At 40.1% G+C, this 20186-nt stretch overlaps 2 pseudogenes; both read left to right on the top strand.

Annotated features, from left to right (window-relative positions):
- Positions 1 to 3141: 3141 nt before the first annotated feature.
- Positions 3142 to 19760, top strand: LOC130032605 (sec1 family domain-containing protein 2-like; annotated as a pseudogene).
- Positions 13117 to 13203, top strand: LOC130032679 (uncharacterized; annotated as a pseudogene).
- Positions 19761 to 20186: the final 426 nt, after the last annotated feature.

The following is a 20186-nucleotide window of genomic DNA, read 5'->3' as shown; positions in this document are numbered from 1 at the left end:
ACAGATCACTTGATCACTGAAAAATGACATTTGCTGTCTCTTATAACATTTATTATCCTGACGACAATGTTATCTGATACTAGTATGGCCACTCCAGCCTTTTTTTGCGTTGGCTGTTTGCTTGAAGAATTGTCTTCAACCTTTTACTTTGAGTATGTATTTGCTTTAACTATTAAAATGTGTTTTTTGCGGGCAGATGAATGCTGTGTTGAATTTTCTAATTCATTCTGCCACTCTGTGTCTCTTAAATGGTGCATTTAACCCATTGACTATGAGAGATTATGAGAGATTAGTGTTATGGGGTTTTGATTGCTTCCTTCTTCATCACAGTTGTCTTCATTTCCCTTTGAAACCTTGACAATTCTTATATTACTCCTTTCAAATTCATCCTAAAGTTCTCTTTTTCTATGTTTTAAGGCTTTTTCTATCTTCTCATATTGTCTGGAGATTCTCTAAACCTCATCTTGGAGCTCACTGATTCTGTCCTCAGAAGCTTTTATTCGGCTTCTGAGTCCTTCCAGTGATTTTCATTTTCACATAAAAGGTTTTTCAGATACTCTATTTCTGTTCGTATTTTCCTCATCTCATCTCTCATATCCTCTTGCTGTTTATGGCTGTTTATGGCAGTGTGTTCATTGAGCTCCTTGTGCATCTTCAACAATTACATCCTAAATTCCTTAGCAGAGATGTTATATAGCTTATTATTGGTGTTTACGTTTTTAGACTAGGATCTTCACTCACTAAGCCTGGTGGTTTTCTGCATTGATCTTTGCAATTTGGGTTTTTTTTTCTTGTATGTTGTTGTGTGGTTAGGTGTCTACAGTTAGAGTGTATTTTTTATATTTACGGTGAGTTGTGGAGAGGTGATCCTATCCTTCCTTCAGTTTTTAGGGCTGCCTGGGCAGAACAAGATGAGATGGCTAAGCAGATAATCAGCCCTCCTCTTTCATATCCACTTCACAAGCAGAGTGAGTCCTGACCTTGGGGCCAAAAGAGAGATTCTGAGGAAAATCCAGGGTCCTCAATATCTGTACTTCTTTCAGTTTTCAGGGGAAAATATCAGCAACATAAAGGTTCAGCATAGACCCCTGAGAGTAATCTCTAAAATAGTTCACATTATCAATGATCAATAAATCAAAATCTTTGCTTATAGTAATAAATCACACCTTTTTCTGTATATTCCCAGCTCACTACAAAAGCTAAATTTTATACTACAGTGAAAATCCTTGAAAAACCATTTGCAAAATACCACACAATTTTCTTATTTACAGTTTTTCGGTTAATTTTGATAACTGGGTCAATCAATATTTCTTCACCTTCTTTTCCAAATAAAAGTTGAAAAATATGAAGTCTCACTGTGTGATTACAGAGTAAATATACCAGATTAGTCGATTAAACTGGAGGAACATAAACAACTGGCAAATAATACTCAAAAATGTGAGAGAATAAAGGAGAACTAACATGGCAGGAGAGGTTGTACAGCAGGAAGGGTGCTTGCCTTTGCATGAGGCTTGCATGGCTTGATCACCAACACTCCATACGATTCCCTGAGCTCCTCTTGGAGTGATGTGTGAGTGAAGAGCCAGGAGTAAGCTCTGTGTACCACTAATGTGGCCCAAAAATAGAAAAGAGAAGGTAAATTGCATTTAAAATATGATAATAAGGGGCACAGGGGATAGTGCACTAGGTAACGCACTTGCCTTGTACACTGGTGATTCAGATTCTATCACTAGAACCATATATAGTATCCCAAGCACCTCTAGGAGTGATCCCTGGGTACAGAGCCTCGAGTAAGCTCTGAGCACAACTGCATGGAACATCCTTCCCTAAAGAAAGTTGTTAAAAGATCCCTGAACAAAACCTACTCAGAACGCAGATTCTTCCTTGTCCATAAGATTTATCAATTATCCTTGTACTGGCCTTCATACCTATGCTTAATTATGTGATGTTTGTTGAACTTCATCTGTGTTACTTCAAATACATCACTGAGTTGACTGAACTAAAGTTTTACAAAACAGGCTATAGTTGGAGCGTAAGGAGTGGAGGAGGGGCGAGAAGGGGGCGCCCAGGGCAGAACGGGGGTCCCAACGGGCTGGTTTCCTAACTGGCCACCAAGCAGTCTCTCTGGGCGCCCCAGTCTCCATGGTCTCCGCCTTGTGAGCCCCGGCATCACTCTTGCCAGTACGGGGGCGGCGGCCCCTCCCCGGGATGCCCTGAGCATCACTGCCCAGAGAGCATTTCCCCAGTGTCAATATCCCCTGGACCAGAGGCTCCCCCTTCTGTTCCGGTGTTTCCTTGGAGACTCCTGCTGACCCTTGGGAATTACAGAGGCTGGAGAGGATGGTGACTTGCTTTTGATTTACTCTGCCCAGAAATTTAATCACAGCTTCAGGAATTTTCATTGCGGCAATTTGATTTGGGAACTGGGTCACTGAATACGAGTGAGCTGAAAAAGAATTTGTGCTTCACCTCTCAAGTTTCAGAGCATTCTCTCATTGACAGTTTCTCCTGGACCAGAGGCTCTCCTTCTGTTTGGGTGCTTCCATGGAACCCCCTGCTGCGGGCACTATAGAAGCTGCAGACAATGGTGATGCGCCATGTAACACACTGTCCTCAGGGCTTTTCGGAGTAAAACCTGCTGTGATCTCAAGGTTGGAAGGAGGAGCCCTGAGGCCAGGGAGGAGAGGCATGCGTGCAGGGAAGCAGCCAGGCCCCATGGGATGTCTCTGATTCTGCACACTGTGACAGTGTCTCGAGTGAGCAATCTGCCCCTCAACCCCATGGGGATGTAAAGACAGGTCCACAAGCAAAGTCACCATGGACAGACACCACCCAAGACTAAAGAATGTGCAGGACCTCTCCGGCACGGCCATGGCCTCAGAGGCACAAGGACTTAATCCAGAGCCCAGCAACTTGTGGCATAAAAGTGAATGGACTATGCGTTAAACTATGGAGCCATGCCTCCCTGGGAGGGAAAGGGTGTCTGTCCCTTCCGCCTCCCCCTGCCCTTCCCCTGGCAGCAAGGTGGCCACTGCCTCAGAGCTTATTGGAAAGCCAGGTATAAGCCGGAATTGACAGGGCAACTGCAGCCTCATGGCATGGGGAGCAGCACCAGCTCATCCTTCCCGCCCTACCGAGGTCATGAGTTGCCCCTACGAGCAGCTCTCCGACATGGCCATAGCAAAAGACGCACAGAAACCAATCTCGTAATTATCTGGCTCTTGGCAGGAATATAACAAAAAAATAAAGTTTTACAATACAAATATCTCAGGGTTATTGTGAACTCTGCAAGATATAAAGCATACAATTCTGAACACTTTCAATTTTCATTTAAAAATGAGATAGATAGTACTTCTACATAAAAAATTTTAAAAAATAAGATAGATATTTTTAAATATGCATTTTATTAAATTTAAATAACTATATTAGTTGTTTTACAAAGGTGCTGAAATACCTTACCATGAATTCTAATATTGCATATTTTCTAGTTACTCATTTTACTGGGTGACTTCAAATAATTTATTGAATTTGAAAGTAAATATGTGGGGGGTCAAAGTTATTGTACATCAGGTAGATTGTCTTTCACACAGCACACACAGGTTTACCTTGGCACCCCATACAGTGTCCTGAATCCTCCAGGAGTAATTCCTGAGAGCAGAGCCAGGAGTAACCCCTGAGAACCGCTAGCTCTGGCATAAAATCAAATTTAAAAATTTAAAAAAATTAAAAGATGTGTTTGCTAGCAATTATCAGTAAGAGGCAGGTTCTAAGATAGAATGGCTGTGGTACATGTTCATTATTAGGCTTTTAAAAATCAATTACTTTTTAGTAATTAATTATTTTTAACAATTAATTAGCTCATCGGGGCGTTCAAACTCATTACATCAGGATCATCTGTGAGCTCTATTACGGATTCACTACCAGGATCTCACCATTCTACAAAGAAGTGATCATTAATGTCAAGAGAGTGGTTCAGCAAGGTGACACTATTTCACCGAAACTTTTCAGTGCCACGCTCGAGAACATCATGCAACAACTAGAATGGAAAGGAATGGGAGTGAAGATAGATGGTCAGCAACTACACCATCTCTGCTTTGCTGATGATATCGTTTTAATGACACCAAACATCAGCCAAGTGGCACAAATGCTGACCGACTTTGACCTTGAGTGTGGAAAGGTCGGATTACAGCTGAATCTCACAAAGACAATGTTCATGAGAAACAGTCTTATTCCTGACAAATGAATGACCTGGCACCTGAGTTGCGCAGGAAGAAGAGAGCAGCTTGGAACGCCTTCAAGAGCATCGAAGAAATAGCTAAGAGGATGAAGAACATCTGGCTCCGGGCACATCTCTTCGATTCCACCGTTCTTTCTGCAGTAACATTCGCCTCAGAGACCTGGGCCCTATGAAAAGAGGATGAGAACTCGATTAGGGTCTCCCAAAGAGGAATCGAAAGAGCTATGCTTGGAGTATCACATTTTACTCAAATGAGAGAAAGAATCCGGAGTTCTGACCTCCGTAGACGGTCAAGAATCAGGGAAGCTGTCTTCTTTGTCAAGGTGTAGAAAATCAGATGGGCTGGACACGTAATGAGATTTAGAGATGACCGTTGGACTAGAGCCATTACCGACTGGATTTCACAGGACATCAAAAGACCGTGTGGCCGCCCACCTACGAGATGGTCAGACTTCTTCGTTAAGACCTGGAATGATCGATTTGAGGCTCTTTGTGCTGCTAGAATGAGCAGACGCCATTGGGCTACACTAGCACACAACAGGGATGAACGGAGACCTTACTGGCACATGCTCGAGCAAATCGATGAGTAACGGGATGTCAAGTGATCAAGTGAATTTTTTAAAATTTTATTTAATTAGTTTTTAATTGAGTCACCTTAAGATAGCCCATTACAAAGCTGTACATGGTTGGTTTCAGTCATAGAGTGTTCCAACAACTATCCCTCCACCAGTGTGTATTTCCAAGCATCAATGTCCTCAGATTCCCTCCCAACCCCTAATTCCTCCTCATCCAGCCTGCCTCTGTGGCAGGCACTTTTCCTTCTCTCTATGTCTTCTCTGTCTCTGTCTGTCTCTGTGTCTGTCTGTCTGTCTGTCTCTCTCGTTCTCTCTTTCTCTCCCCCTCCTTCCATTCATCTCACTAGCTCTCTTACTCTCTCTGTACTTTTGGGCATTGTAGTTTGCAATACAGATACTAAAAGTTATGTATATCCCTTAACCTACTTTCAACAATCAGTTATTATTCAGCGTGATCATTTACAACTATTTTTGTCATACTGGTTCCTTCTATTTCCAACTACTATTGTCATACTTGTACCTTCTCGACCTTAACTATCCTCGGGCCCCTCAGACACACACGTGTGGGAGATTCCTTCTGTGCTTCCTTCAGTCCTTCTTCCCCTGCTTTCCTTGGCCTTGGATATTAGTCTCATAATATTTTAATGTACCACAAAAAATGCAGTCACTCTATATCTGTCCCTCTCCTGACTCATTTCACTTAGCATGATACTATCTATACCCATCCATTTATTCACAAATTTTATGACTTATTTTTTCTTAACAGCTGTGTAGTATTCCATTCTGTAAATGTACCATATGTTCTTTATCCAGTAGTCTGTTCTAAGGCACTCAGGAAGTTTCCAGATTATGGATACTGTGAATAGTGTGGCAATGAATATAGAAGTATAGATGGTGTTTATGTTCTGTGTTTTTGGTTCCCCAGGACATATTCCCAGTAGCGGTATTGTTGGGTCAAATGGAAGCTTAGTTTCTAATTTTATGAGGAATTTCCTTATTGTTTTCTAAAAAGGCTAGACAAGTTAACATTCCCACCAGCAGTGAATGAAAGTCCCTTTCCCTTTGCATACATAACAGCACGTCTTGTTCTTGTGTTTTTGGATGTGTGCCAGGCTCTGTGGTGTGACATGATATCGCATTATGGTGATGATTTGCATCTTCATTATGATTAGTGATGGAAAGAGTTTTTCATGGCCATTTTTGGCCATTTCAGTTTCTTCTTTGAGGAAGTTTCTGTTCATTTCTACTCCATACTTTTGATGGGGTTGGATGGGTTTTTTTGAAGTTCTATCAGTTACTTGTATATATTTGATACCAAAACCTTTTCAGATGGCTATCAGATGAATACATTTTTTCCCATTCCATCGGCTGTCTTTGTATCATGGTCACTGTTTCTTTTGAGGTGCAGAAACTTCTTAGTTTTAATGGAGTCCCATTTATTTATCTTTGGTTCCACTTGCCTAGTGAGTGGTATTTAGTCTTTTAAGAAGCCTTTAGCTTCAATGTCCTGGAAGGTTTTGCCTACATTTTATTCCATGTACCATATGGATTCAGATCTAATATTCAGGTTTTCAATCAATTTTGATCTGATGTTGGTGCCATGCATTAGAGAGAGATTTGAGTACATTTTTTACATGTAGCTGCTCATTTACACAGAACCACTTGTTGTAGAGGTTTTCCTTGCTCCACTTCATATTTCTTGCTTCCTTATCAAAAATAAAGTGACCAGATATGTGAAGATGTGTATCAGGATATTCAGCTCTATTCCATTGGCTTGTGGGCCTTTCTAAATTCCAATACCATGCTGTTTTAATTATTACTGCTTGTAGTACATTTTAAAGTTGGGGAAAGTAATGCTCCCATCTTCTTTTTTTCTAAGGATTGCATAGTTTATTGTTCCATATAAATTTTTTGAGTGTTTAATATAATTTCTTTGAAAAATGTCATGGATATCATTATAGGAACCACATTGAATCTTCAACAATGCTTTGGGGAGTATTGCTATTTTGACTATGTTAGTCCTTCTGACCCATGAACAGGGGATGTGTCTCCATTACCTCATGACCTCTTTTATTTCTTGAAGTAGTGTTTTGTAGTTTTTTTTGTACAGTTCCTTTACATCCTCAGTTAAGATGATTCTGAGGTACTTGATTTTCTGAGGCACAATTCTGAATGAAGATGTTTTTTATAATTTATTTTCTTCTCTTTCATTGTTTTGAATATAGGAAAGCCATGGACTTTTGTGTATTGCATTTCTAACCTGTCACTACACAATACAAATTGTTTCTAGAAGCTTTTTGGTAGACACTTTAGGGTTTTCTAAGTATAGTATCATGTCGCCTGTGAATAGTGAGAGCTTGATTTCTTCCTTTTCTAAATGGATACCCTTAGAAACTTTTTCTTCCCTATATGCTATGGTATGTAGTTCTATTACTGGGTTACAAGAGTTATTTCTCTAGTCAAGCAACAAGGTTGCTCATGTTCGTTCTTAGAGGGAAGGCTTTTACTTTTTCCCCTTTGAGAATAATGCTTGCTTTGGGCTTGTGGTAGATGGCTGTAACTATATTGAGGAAAGTTCTTTCAACTCCCATTTTGTTGAGTGTTTTATTTTTTGTCATGAATGGTGATAGATCTTGTCAAATGTTTTCACTGCATCTAATGATGTGAACATATGGATTTAATTTTCCTTTTATTGATTTGATGTATTATATTTATTGACTTGCAAATATTAAAACATCCCTGCATCTCTTTGAATTAATACATCTCTTTGAATTAATACATCTCTTTGAATTAATACATCTCTTTGAATTAATCCTTGAATTAATACATCTTGGTCGTATTGTATGATCTTTTTGATGAGTCATGGATTCTGCTTAATAGTATTTTGCTAAGTATCTTTACATCTATGTTCATCAGGAATATTGGCCTGTAATTCTCTTTTTTGTGGTATCTGACTGCTTTCAGTATCAGGATGATTTGCGCCTCATAGAAACTGTTTGGAAGTGTTTCAGTTTCTCCAAATTCCTGGAAAAGCTAGAAAAAGATTGCAAATAGGTCATATTTAAAGGTTTGGAAGAATTCACTAGTAAATCCATCTAAGTCAGGGCTTTTGCTTGGGGGAGATTTTGAGTACCATTGCAAATTCCTCGATAGTGATAGATCTGTTCAGGTATTCTGAGTCTTTTGGATTCAGTCTTGGTAGGTTATAAGAATCCAGAAATTTATCCGTTTTCTTTCTAGTTTCTCTTCTTTAGTGGTAAACAGTTTCTAAAGTAATCTCTGATGATCTTTTGAATTTCTTTATTTTCTATTGTGATGCCCCCCTTTTTATTTTTGATTTGGTGTATTAGGGTTCTCTCTTTTTTGTGATTTATCGATTTCGTTTATTTTCTTACTGAACCAGCTTTTGGTTTTATCAAATTTTCAGGTTGGTTTTTGGGATTCCAGCTGTTGATTTCTGCTCTAAGTGTTATTATTTCTTTCCTCCTGCCTGGTATGCCCTCCTTGTGCTGGAAATTTTCTAAGATCTTAAGCTATAAAGTCAAGTTATTTGGGCCCTTTCTTCCTTCCTGATGAACGATTGTAGAGCTATACACTTTCCTCTTAACTCTGACTTAGGTGTGTCCCACAAGTTCTGGTAGCTCGTGTTCTCAATCTCATTTGTTTCCAGGAATCTTTCAATTTCTTCATTGATTTCCTCTGTAACCCATTGGGTTGTTCAGCATTGAGTTGTTTAATTTCCAGGTGGTTTTTTTTTATTATCTTTTTTCTTTGTGTGATTAACTTCAATTTTCAGGGCATCATGGTATGAAAAGATAGTTGTTACAATTTATATCCTCTTCATTCTATTGAGTTATGTTTTGTGGACCAGCATGTGATCTAACTTGGAGAATGTCCCTTATGCACTGGAGAAGGATGTGTATTCAGCTTATGTAAAACCCTTTGTATACTTACTAGACCCCCTCTGATCCACTTCTTTCTTCAATGGCAGTTGTTCCTTGCTGAATTTCAGTCTCATTGATCTACCAAGAGGTGACAAGGTGATGTTGAAGTCAATTACTGTTGTGTTGCTACCATTGTCCTCTATGTCTATTAGCAGTTATTTTAAGTTTTTTGATCATCCCTACTTGAGTGTTTAGGGGTGCAATTCTTCCTTATATACATATTTGGTGTTTATTAAGTAATGGCCTTCACTGTCCCTTCTAAAATTTTTAAACCTGAAATGTATGTTATTAGATACTAGTATGAACACCACAGCCTTTTGAAGGAGTTCTTTGCTTGAAGAATTGTCTTTAAACCTTTGACTTTGAGTATGTGTTTGTTGTGAAAAATTTTAAATGTGTTTCTTGTAGACAGCAGAATGTTGGATTCAATTTTTCAATTAATTTTGCCACTGTATCTCCTAATTGGTGCGTTTATGCCACTGGCAATGAGATATTATTGACATGGGATTTTGTGCCATCTTTCTGTAGAAGTTTGTTGTGTTTGGGGTGTTTATCTTCTTTTACATTAGCCACTTCAATCATTCTTTGAAACTTGGTTTTGAGTCTCTGAAGTTCATCAGCTGTTGTTTACCTATGAAGTTGTATATCAATCCTTCAAATCTGAATGAAAATCTAGACGGGTACAATACTCTTGTCAGGCGTTCATTTCATTGAATTTTTACACTATATCCCAACACTGTCTTGGGATCCAGAGTGTTTCATCTGATAAGTCTGCTGTAAATCTAATGGATGTTCCTTTGAATGTAATTTCCTTCTTTTATCTTGCTGGTTACAGTATTATGTCTCTATCTATGGTATTCATTGTTCTGATTATGATATGACAAAGTATTTTTTATTACGATCTTTTATCTGGTACCCTTCGGGATTTTTGCATCTGAATGCATTCTCCAGCTCTGGGAACTTTTCAGCAGTGATGTCTTTATCTGTTACTACCTCATTGAGTATGCTTTTCTGTCCCTCTGGTATGTATTTTTATGGCTGTCTCTCTTATATTCATCCCATAGGTTTCTTACCTGCCCTTGAGCTATTTTGAGATCTCTATCTTCCGTTGTTACCTGGATGCTTAAGGCTGCTCATCACTCATCGTCAAGTTCATCAATTCTGTCTTTAACTGTTGTCATTCTAATTTTTTAAAAATTTTTATTAGTGAGACACCATGAGGTACAGTTGTAGACTTACAAATTTTGAGCTTGGGTTTCGATTATACAATGATCAATACTTTAAAACTTACCCATTGAGGTTTCCATTTCATCTACCTAATGATTTTATTTATGACACTTTCATTAATAAAAGTGTAGCTTTCATATTTCTGCTCTTATTTCCTCCAATATTGGTTGGAAATTCCACTGTTTTTTTTCAATTTTTATTAGTGAAACACCATGAGGTACAGTTGTAGACTTACAAATTTTTGTGCTTGGGTTTCAATTATACAATGCTCAAGTACCCATCCCTCCACCAGTGCCCATTTCCCACAACCACAGGTCCCAGTATCCCTCCCACCCCCCATCCCCACCATCCCACCCTGCCTCTGTGGCAGGGCATTCCCTTTTGTTTTCTCTCTCTCTCTACTTTTGGGTGTTGTGGTTTGCAAAAGAGGCATTGAGTGGCAGTCATGTTTGATTTATAGTCTACTTTCAGGCTAGAAAGGGACCCTCCTTTACTGCTAGTGGGAATGTCAACTGGTTCAGCCCTTTTGGAAAACAGTATGGACTATTCTCAAAAAATAGAATTGAGCTCCCATTTGACCCAGCAATACCACTCCTGGGAATATACCCCGGAGATGCAAAAAAGTATAGTCGAAAAGACATCTGCACTTGTTTGTTCATTGCAGCACTGTTTACAATAGCTAGAATCTGGAAAAAACCTGAGTGCCCGAGAACAGATGACTGGTTAAAGAAACTTTGGTACATCTACACAATGGAGTTAGATGAAGTCATGAAATTTACATATAAGTGGTACTACATGGGAAGTATCATATTAAATGAAATGAGTCAGAAAGAGCAGGATAGACACAGAAATATTGCATTCATCTGGGGAACATAAAGTAACAAAATAGGAGATTAACACCCAAGAGTGGCCTAGATTAAAAGTAAAGGTAAAGGCCCTCCCGTTGATCGTCGATTTGCTCGAGCGGGCCCAGTAACGTCTCCATTGGAGACTTTGTTGTTACTGTGTTTGGCATATCGAATACTCTCGGTAGCTTGCCGGGCTCTCCGAGAGGGGCGGAGGAATCGAACTCGGGTCGGCCATGTTGGCCGCGTGTAAGGCGAACGCCCTACCCGCTGTGCTATCGCTCCAGCCCCTAGATTAGTACCAGGAATTTTGCTCCGTGGCTTGGACGCCAGCCACACATGCTAGAGGAAAAGGGAGCTCAGATAGAGAAGGGAGAAGCACACTGTTTTTTCTTTTTTTCATATAGTCCTGTATTTTATCGGATATCCCTTCCACTGTTTCTTTGAGCTCATTAAACATCTTCACCCTTTAGTGTCTGAATTCTCTATCAGAGAGATAATGTATGTGGATATTCTTTGTTGAGACTTCAGGACTCTTTTCTTCATCCATTACTTGTGGTAGAGATCTCTGCTATTTCCCTATGATGCTGAGGTAGTTTGCTAGTGAATCTATCTAGTACGATATCAATGAGCCCCTCTTACTTCCAGGGAAGACTCTGGGGGCGTTTTGTAGATGGTGGTCTCCTCTTTCCCCTTCAAGGTATTACCTTCCTCTTTGATGCTCCTGTGTGACCTGCGTTGGGCCTCTAGCACTATTTTAGGGCACATACTCTTTTGTTGGAACTTACTGTTACTTTTAAATTAGGGCCCACATTGATTCAGGTGTTCACTGCTATTTTTGTGAGTCTTGGGAGTATGTTAATTGGAATAGGCTAATGGATTACTGGCCTAATGTGGTTGGGGTAGCCAGGCTACCCTCCTGATAGTTCAGTATGAAAGGCTGAGAAGTGGGTCCAATGCAATTGGGAAAGGGAGATAAACTGTTGCCTCCATGAGAGACTGCCACCCGTAAAATAGTGCCCCCTACCAATAAACTACCTTGGGGGAGGAGCCATATGTTGGAGTATCCTGAGTCTTACTGCCAGTTTCTGCACTTCTGAAAATGCAGAAGATGTCCCCTCTGGACCATCCACTTATCTGGGCATCTGCGGCTGTAGACGGGCCTCTCTATTTGCTGTTGTCTCACTGTTCTCTGCTTTTTCTTTTCATTTTTTAAAGTTGAACACAAATCAGACTGAATATGGTTGAAGTCTACTCTCACTTTCTTAGAAAATGTACTTGATACTATAGTCTTGTTAGCTTTTATCTACGTGCTATGCAAAAGTTTTATATTATTATTTTGTATTTGTTTTTGGAATGGTTTATATGTCTGTGCAGAAGAAAAAATAGTGCTTCTGATTTGGTTTGTTATAGGAAAACCACAAGAATTCCAAATATCACGATCACGACGATCACGACCATCCTGTTGTTGGTCGATTGCCTCGAGCAGACCCCAGTAATGTCTTCTTCGTCCTAGCCCTGAGATTTTTTTTAAAGTGCCATATTCAAGGTTCTTTCAGGGTTAGGAGAACGAGACCCATCATTGTTACTGGTATTTGGCATATGGGTACGCCATGGGGAGTTTGCCAGACTCTGCCGTGTGGGCAGGTTACATTTGGTAGCCTGCCAGTTTGTCCAAAGTAAGAATGAGATAGTAAGATGTTGCACGGCTGCAAATGCAGCCGCGCGCTTCCGGGAGCTGGGTTTTATAGTCTCTGGGTCTTGGCCGTTGATGGGATTACACGGTGCCAGAGGGCCAGTTGGTGGGTGTGACCCCTGCCTACTGGAATATGGAGGATCTGGGTGGAGGATGCTCAGCCCCGATCTGAGCAGGCTTGGAGATCTCAACCCTGGGACCCACAAGCCTTTGTTCCTCTGCCGGTCCCTTCATGCATGTGGAGAGTGGTCTCAGCATAATTGTGGCTGGTTCTGGAGGTCTTCGGCTGCCGGAGCCGTGGTCGTGGTGGGAAAGTAAATGCAACCCGCTCCCCTTCAAGGAGCCCTGACGAGGATAGCCAGGCGGAGGGGCAGGAGACTCTGAGCTGCTCTCTTCCGAGAGCTGGGTTTTATGGTCTCTGGGTCTTGGCCGTTGATGGGATTACACGGCACCAGGAGGCCAGTTGGTGGGTGTGACCCCTGCCTACTGGAATTTGGAGGATCTGGGTGGAGGATGCTCAGCCTTGATCCGAACAGGCTTGGAGATCTCAGCCCCAGGACCCGCATGTCTTTGTTCATCTGCAGGTACCTTCATTGCTTCTCGGCCTTTTGGCTAAGATCAAGTGTAGAAACATTTAGAATATCAAAAAATAACTTTCTTACACAAATACCCACCTTACATATGAATAATCTGAACTAATAAATCAAATAAAAATAGTGGTATTAAATAGATAAAAATAAAATATATCCACGAGATACTTGGCAAATACATATATATAGTTATATATATATAGATATATATGAATATAAAAACAGCCTAAGAGTAAAGTTCAGAATAATGTATTATGAGCCAATAATGCATAAAAATGGCCTATTCTACTATATAAATATATAAAATAGATTTTCAAACTATTTTATTATTATTTTGTATTAGAAGAGTGGTGATGATATATGATATTGATGAAGGATTTCTATATAAATATAATATAGTATTTATTAAATTATAGCCACCTCAAATCAGGATGCTCAAATATACAATAAATAATTAACAGATCATCAGTGAAAAATTAATAGCAAAACAATAATTGTGGGGATTTGAATGTAACGTCCAATTCAGGTATATGCACTGCGGGTCAGGCCTGCACCCTGCACAGCCTCAAAGCCCATGCATGCACCTACACAAAGGGAAGCCCTGGCCTGGGACCTGGTTCTGCATACTGTGTTCCTGGACCCTGCCCCTTTGCAGTGGCCTCAGTTCTCTTCACCCTAATCTCTACCCCAAAACCACTGAAAATTAATTATTTAATATATATCTTATATCGAAGGTAGGTGGTAAATGTCAGTTAACTCAAGTGAGTAACTAGCTGACAATTTTGGAGAGGCATATTAAAAAAACATTGGATGATAAGGAAAATAACCTGTAAAGCAAGTGTAATATTGGTAACCACCTGGTATTAAAACATAACAGATTTCTTTTCAAGTAACTGTAAAAATAAACCTCTCCCAATATATACCGACAAAACTAGAGGAACAAATGGAAACTAAATAATTCAGTTGCAGTTGTAGATAGTCACAGAAACCCAGCATTTTTCTAAGCTCATCAAATCACTATAGCCTTGCTGATGAGGACTAAAATCAACACTGCATTGGCAAACAGAGATTAAGCAAGTACTTGCCAGTGAAATTATGCAATAACTAGATAGAAAATTAACCAACTGGAAGCACTTTTTTCAGAAGGTTAGAGATTCCATACAAAGGGAAATAAAGTAGCTAAAGATCAAATTAACAAGCTGTCTTAACAGACTCTCACAGGGGGTCGACCATTTAGAAGAACTTGAAGACAAAATATAGGGCAGCATTGATAAAGAAGTGAAAAAGCAAAAATGCGTAAGGACCTTAATGAACAAAGACAGAAAGAATGATGTCTAAATTATAGGAATACCAGAATATGAAGAAAAAGGGAAAAGAGAAGTGAGAGAGACAATAGCTGAATACTTTCCCACTCTCTGCAGGGAGACAACTTTAAACATTCTAGAGGCCAAAAGAGCACTAATCAAAATAGATATAAATAAAACAAAACCAAGACACATAGTACTCATACTAGTTAAAACTAAAGACAGAGACAAAACTCATAAAGCAGCAGGAAAGAAGAAAAACTTTAAATATAACGACAATAACATAAGAATCAAAGCATATCTCCCATATGAAATGGTACAGATAAAAAAATGGAATGACCTATTCAAATTATTGAATGAGAGAAAAGTTCAACCTAAGCATTCATTATACAATAAAACTCTCATTTATATGGGAGCGAGGGATAAAAGTATTCTCAGACAACCAAGGGTTGGCAAGGTTTGTTATAACCAAACAGACCCTGAATGAATTATTGAAAGGCCACTTATATAAAACAAATAACAAATTGTAGAAGCCATTGTCTTACACATAAAAATGGCAACATAGCCCTTTATATCAATAATATCCCTGAATGTCAATGGACCAAATTGTTTCATCAAAAGGCAAAGAGTATCAGGATGGACCAAGAAAAATCCATCCATTTGCTGCTACAGGAAACACATCTAAAATCACAGGATAGATACCTGCTCAGAGGAAAAAGATGAGAAACAATTTAAAAAGTCAATGGAAAACCAAAAAAGAAAAAAATCAGCAGCATCCATATTCATATTATACTAATTGAAAGAAAGTATTTAGACTATTTACTGCTTACTGATCAAGGGGACAATAGACCAAGAAATACTAACTCTAATCAAAATATATTCAGCAAATGTTGGGGTAACAACGTTTGTAAGGCTTTTACTCAAAAATCTAGAGAAACACATGAATGTAAAGCAAATATCCATGAGAAACTTCAACACCCCATAGTCAACACTGATTAGATCCCTAGATGAATAAGAAAAGACTCATGAGTTCTAAATTAGGAACTAGAAGATGGATGTATACAGTGCCTAACATTCCCAAAAAGTCAAATACACATTCTAGTTGAGAGCACATGGAAGATTTTTCAGAACAAATAATATTTTAAGACATAAGTCTAACTTACATAAATTCACAAACATAAGAAACACCGTACCATCATCCTAATTATTCTTTAAGACTACAATTCTATAGACAGAGAAATTAACCCATTAAAAGAAGATGGAGAGAAACTGCAACACCTGAAGACTAAACAAAATGCTGCCACAGAACAACTGGATCAAAGAGGAAGAACTAAAAAGATTCCTTGGGACTAATTATAATAGAGAAAAAAGTCAACAAAATCTACGACCACAGCAAAAGCAGAACTTTTCAGGGAAAATTATAACAATACAGTAAGGAAAGAAGAAAACTAAAAAAATCAAAAACCTTAATGCACACCTTAAATGTCTGAAGAAACAACCACAAATGATTCCAAGACTAGTAGAAGAAAATAAATAATAAAAAGCAGAGCAGAAACCAGCAATACAGAAACAAAGAAAGCAATGCAAAGAATCAATGAAATCAAGAACTAGTTCTTCAAAAGAATAAGCAAGATAGACATAACGTTGGTTAGTCTCATGAAGAAAAATGAGAGAATATGCTCAAATAAATAGGATCTGAAATGAAAGGGGAAAAATTACAGCAGAACTCACAGAAGCCTAAGCCTACATCAGAACTTACTATGAACAACTGTATTCTGTTAAGCTGAAAAATCCTAGAAGAAAATAGACAAATTCCTAGGAACATGTAATCTCCCGAAACTGAATGAGGAAGAAGTAGAAAGCTTGAACAGTCCAATTACAAGCAAGGAAATTGAAACAATGATTGAGAATCTCCCCAAGATTAAAGTCCTGGCCAATATGGGTTTACAGATGAGTTTTATCAAAACTACAGAGATGACTTACTGCCTTTGCTCTTTAATTTTTAGAAAAATTTTGAAGAAATAGGACTTCTTCATAACAGCTCATTATGAAGCTAACATTGCACTGATGCCCAAAGCCAACAAAGCTATTTAAAAAAATATTTCAGACCAATTTTTTGATTAACATTGATGCAAAAATTTTCAGCAAAATGACAGTGAACTGAATCTAACAAAATTTCAAAAATATCATACACCATGATGAATTGGGATTTATTTCAGGGATGTAATTATGGTTTGATATATAAAAATCAATTAACACAAATAAAACACAGTATCACTAAAAGGAAAGAGAAAATCATATGATTAACTCACTTGCTATAGAGAAAGGTTTCAACAATATCCAACACACATTCATGATAATAACCATCAATAAAATATGGGTTTAAGGAACCATCCTCAAATTAGTAACAGCTATCTTTAACAAAACTATAGTCAGCTCCTCTGCACGTTCATCAGGGAGTGCGTCCCTTTCCTGTGCCCTGCACCAGGCCCTCACTGACAGGCATCCAGAGGAGATTTTTGTGAACACCAGCCCAGTTCAGCCTGACCGCCCACCTCTTCAGGGAAGCGCCCTCCTCTGCAGGTTCCTAGGTCAGCACGTCCCTGGGATGGGCCAGGGGCATGGCCTCCACGTAGGGGGCATGACCTACTCAAAAGTGGGCATGACCTTTTCTGTGTGACCACAGTTATAATACCCACTCCCAGCACTCTCAACTCATATTCCAGTCTTTATCACCTAATTCTGTGGAAAAAATCCTGGCTGGCTGCCTCAACTACAATACAACAATAATCCACTGGCCTACTCCAATTCTAACTAAAGACCAGTATGCAAGAAGCTCTACAAGCCCAATATAAAAGAGCACCTCCTCCAATGCTTCACTAGATGCCCGCCATAAACCACAGAATAATGCCTGAGAGGAAGGACAGATTCTAGAAAGGGAGAAGGGTGACCACCATCGACCGGCCTTATTCAGTATCCTTTCCCATGATAAGAGGGAACAGTGCTAGTGAATTCCAAGGTTTTACCTCTAGACAACCACAACAGCATGAAGAAACAGCGCAAATCTCCACTGTGAGGAGAGGACAAAGAAAAGAGTCCCGAATCCTCAATAGGGGTTCTCCAAAAATATGCTCTTCCAATAATGAATTCCGAGATGAAATGCTGAGGATGTTCAAGGAACTACTCAAAGAAGCAATGGAGGATACATACAGAAAATTAAAGGAATAAATGAAAGAAACAGTGGAATGGATAGTTGGGAAAATACAGGAAGAAAAGAGAGCAGATATAAAAAACTACAAAAAGAAGTCTCACAAATAAAGGGTTCAGTAGATGAAATTAAAAACTCAGTGGGTGCCCTCAGCAGTAGAATGAAGACAGCTGAAGAAAAGATCAGTGAGCTTGAATATGAGCAACAGAAATTGCATAGGGAATAAGAAACAATGGGAAAAGACCTCAAAATAGCTCTTAAGAGAATCAGAGACCTAGGGGATGACACCAAGAGGAACAATATTAGAATCATCAGAGTAACATAAGGACAGGGAGGCAACCCCAGTGAAAAAGCCACAGTGAAAGAAATCATTGTTGAAAAGTTCCCAGAGTTAAAGAATGCAGACATCCAGATCCAAGGAGCCAGAAGGGTGCTACCTAAAAGTGACCCTAATAAAAACACTCCAAGACATATAGTCAGAATGATGGAGGCTGTGGATAGAGACACAATACTGCAAGCAGCAAGGTCAAAGACAGAAATCACATACAAAGGAGCACCCGTTAGATTCACAGCAGACCTATCAGAGGAAACCCTTCAAGCCCAAATACAATGGTAGGATATAGTGAAAAAAACTCAATGAAATGAACTCCTCACCAACAATACTTTATCCAGCTAAACTCTCACTCAAACTCAAAAGAACGATACTCCATTTAATAGATAAGCAACAGCTCAGGAACTTCATAGTTCGAACTTCAAACCTAAACTAAAGGAAGTATTTAAGGGGCTCCTGTAAGATAAGAAGGAAAACACTTATGAGCACAAACAACCCCTACAGAAAGATGGCACAAAACCGTTTGACTGTCAAAGTTCGAGGAAGCTGGGTACCCGGATGCCGGAGTTGAGAGCAAAGTTTCTGAGCTAGTGTGCCCCGAATCAGCGACTCCCCTGCCACGAGTGCCCTGGGAGTGCCGTCCTTCACGCAGCAAGACTGGGAGCAGGTACTGGCCAAAGTGAAATGCGCTGTGGTCTACTTGGACGCCGCCTGTGCCGAGAGCCTGCACTGGAGCTGCGGGTCTCCTCACTCCTGGACACTGTGGGGTAATCCTGCCTGTCACCTGGGGGAGTTTGAGCTGGCCCCCCAGGGAGGCGGAGCAGAGCAACCCAAGGCCGTGTTCGTGCTGAGCTGCCTGCTGAAAAGTTGTACCGTGGAGACCCTCTGCGACATTGTCTGACGCAGTCACTTCCAGTACTGTGTGGTGGTCACCGCCGTTAGCCACGCCGGGATCCACCTCACAGCTAACCATGTGACGGCCGCAGTTGCAGCCGAGCTGGAGGGGCAGCCGGTGTTCGAGCAGCTGGAGGAGAAGTTGTGTGAGTGGATGGGCAACATGAACTACACAGCTGCTCGAAGTGCTGCACGTCCCGCTGTTGCTCGCCCCCGCCGCGCCCCACCTTGCCCTGACTCCAGCTTTTGCTTCCCTCTTCCCCCTGCTTCACCAGGATGTGCATCTCCTGAATAGCACTCGACCGGACAAGAAGAAGCTGGGTGGCCTGGGTGAGGTGGATGCCAGTGCCCTCCCCCTTGAGTTGCTGCTGCAGATCAGATCAGGTGCTTGGTGTCAGGCCTCAGTTCTCTGTGTGAGCATTTAGTAGTCAGGGAAGAGTGTTTTGCGGTGGGTGTCCTCAGTCACGTATCATCGCTTTGGATCTTGCCAATTTTGCCCCTGCCACGAAAAGGAGGAAGGTCGCCACGGGCAGGGCATCAGTGGTCTTTGTGGACAGAACGTTGGATCTGACAGGCAAGCGGGGCTTCTGGGGCGTGTGCCTAGCCACTCTCCACGATGCTGGGACTTTCACTGAGGGAGCATGTATTTTATTTACGTCATACTGTAAAGATAAGCTGGAAAGAAACAGCATCTCATGTCGCAGGGTTCACAGTCTACAACGGAATAAAGAGAAGCTTATTAGCAATTACAATCAATTTGCTAGGTTCAGTTATGAGTCAATACACTCCCAGTTACAATTGCATCTACTCAAGAAATTGGAAAAAAGGGATTATGCAGCTGAAGAGAATCAGCTCTCTGGGAGCCCTCATGAAGTGTCAGATGTTAGAGTTCACTCAAGTCCTCTATAATTTGTTAGGTGTCAGCAGATGGCCCAATGAACAGAGAATTGTAAGACAAAACATGAAATTATCATAGATAGTGGACTTTCGGTTTCTTTAAATGAGTGTTAATTGGGGTCTAGATGATAGTACAGCAGATCAGGCGTTTGCCTTGCATGCTATAGACCAGTGTTCCGTTGCGGCATTCCATATGGCCCACTGAGCCAAACAGGAATGATTCCTGAGCACACAGCTAGGAGTAAGCCCTGAGTACCTCTGAGTATTATCCTTCACCCGCCAAATTGAGTATTAATAACTCAGGCTGAACTTAATAATTAGAAAATGAGATTAAATATAGTTGCAAAAATAGTTTCAAAATGCTGATGGATTTATTTTTGGCTATGGTTCAATTGAAGATTAGACTGATCCTATCAAGTTATATTAACATAGCCATCA

Source organism: Sorex fumeus, unplaced genomic scaffold, assembly GCF_029834395.1.
Source record: "Sorex fumeus unplaced genomic scaffold, SorFum_2.1 ptg000050l, whole genome shotgun sequence".
Taxonomy (NCBI): domain Eukaryota; kingdom Metazoa; phylum Chordata; class Mammalia; order Eulipotyphla; family Soricidae; genus Sorex; species Sorex fumeus.
Note: the sequence above shows the minus strand (reverse complement) of the source record. Positions and strands in the feature narration are given on the sequence as shown.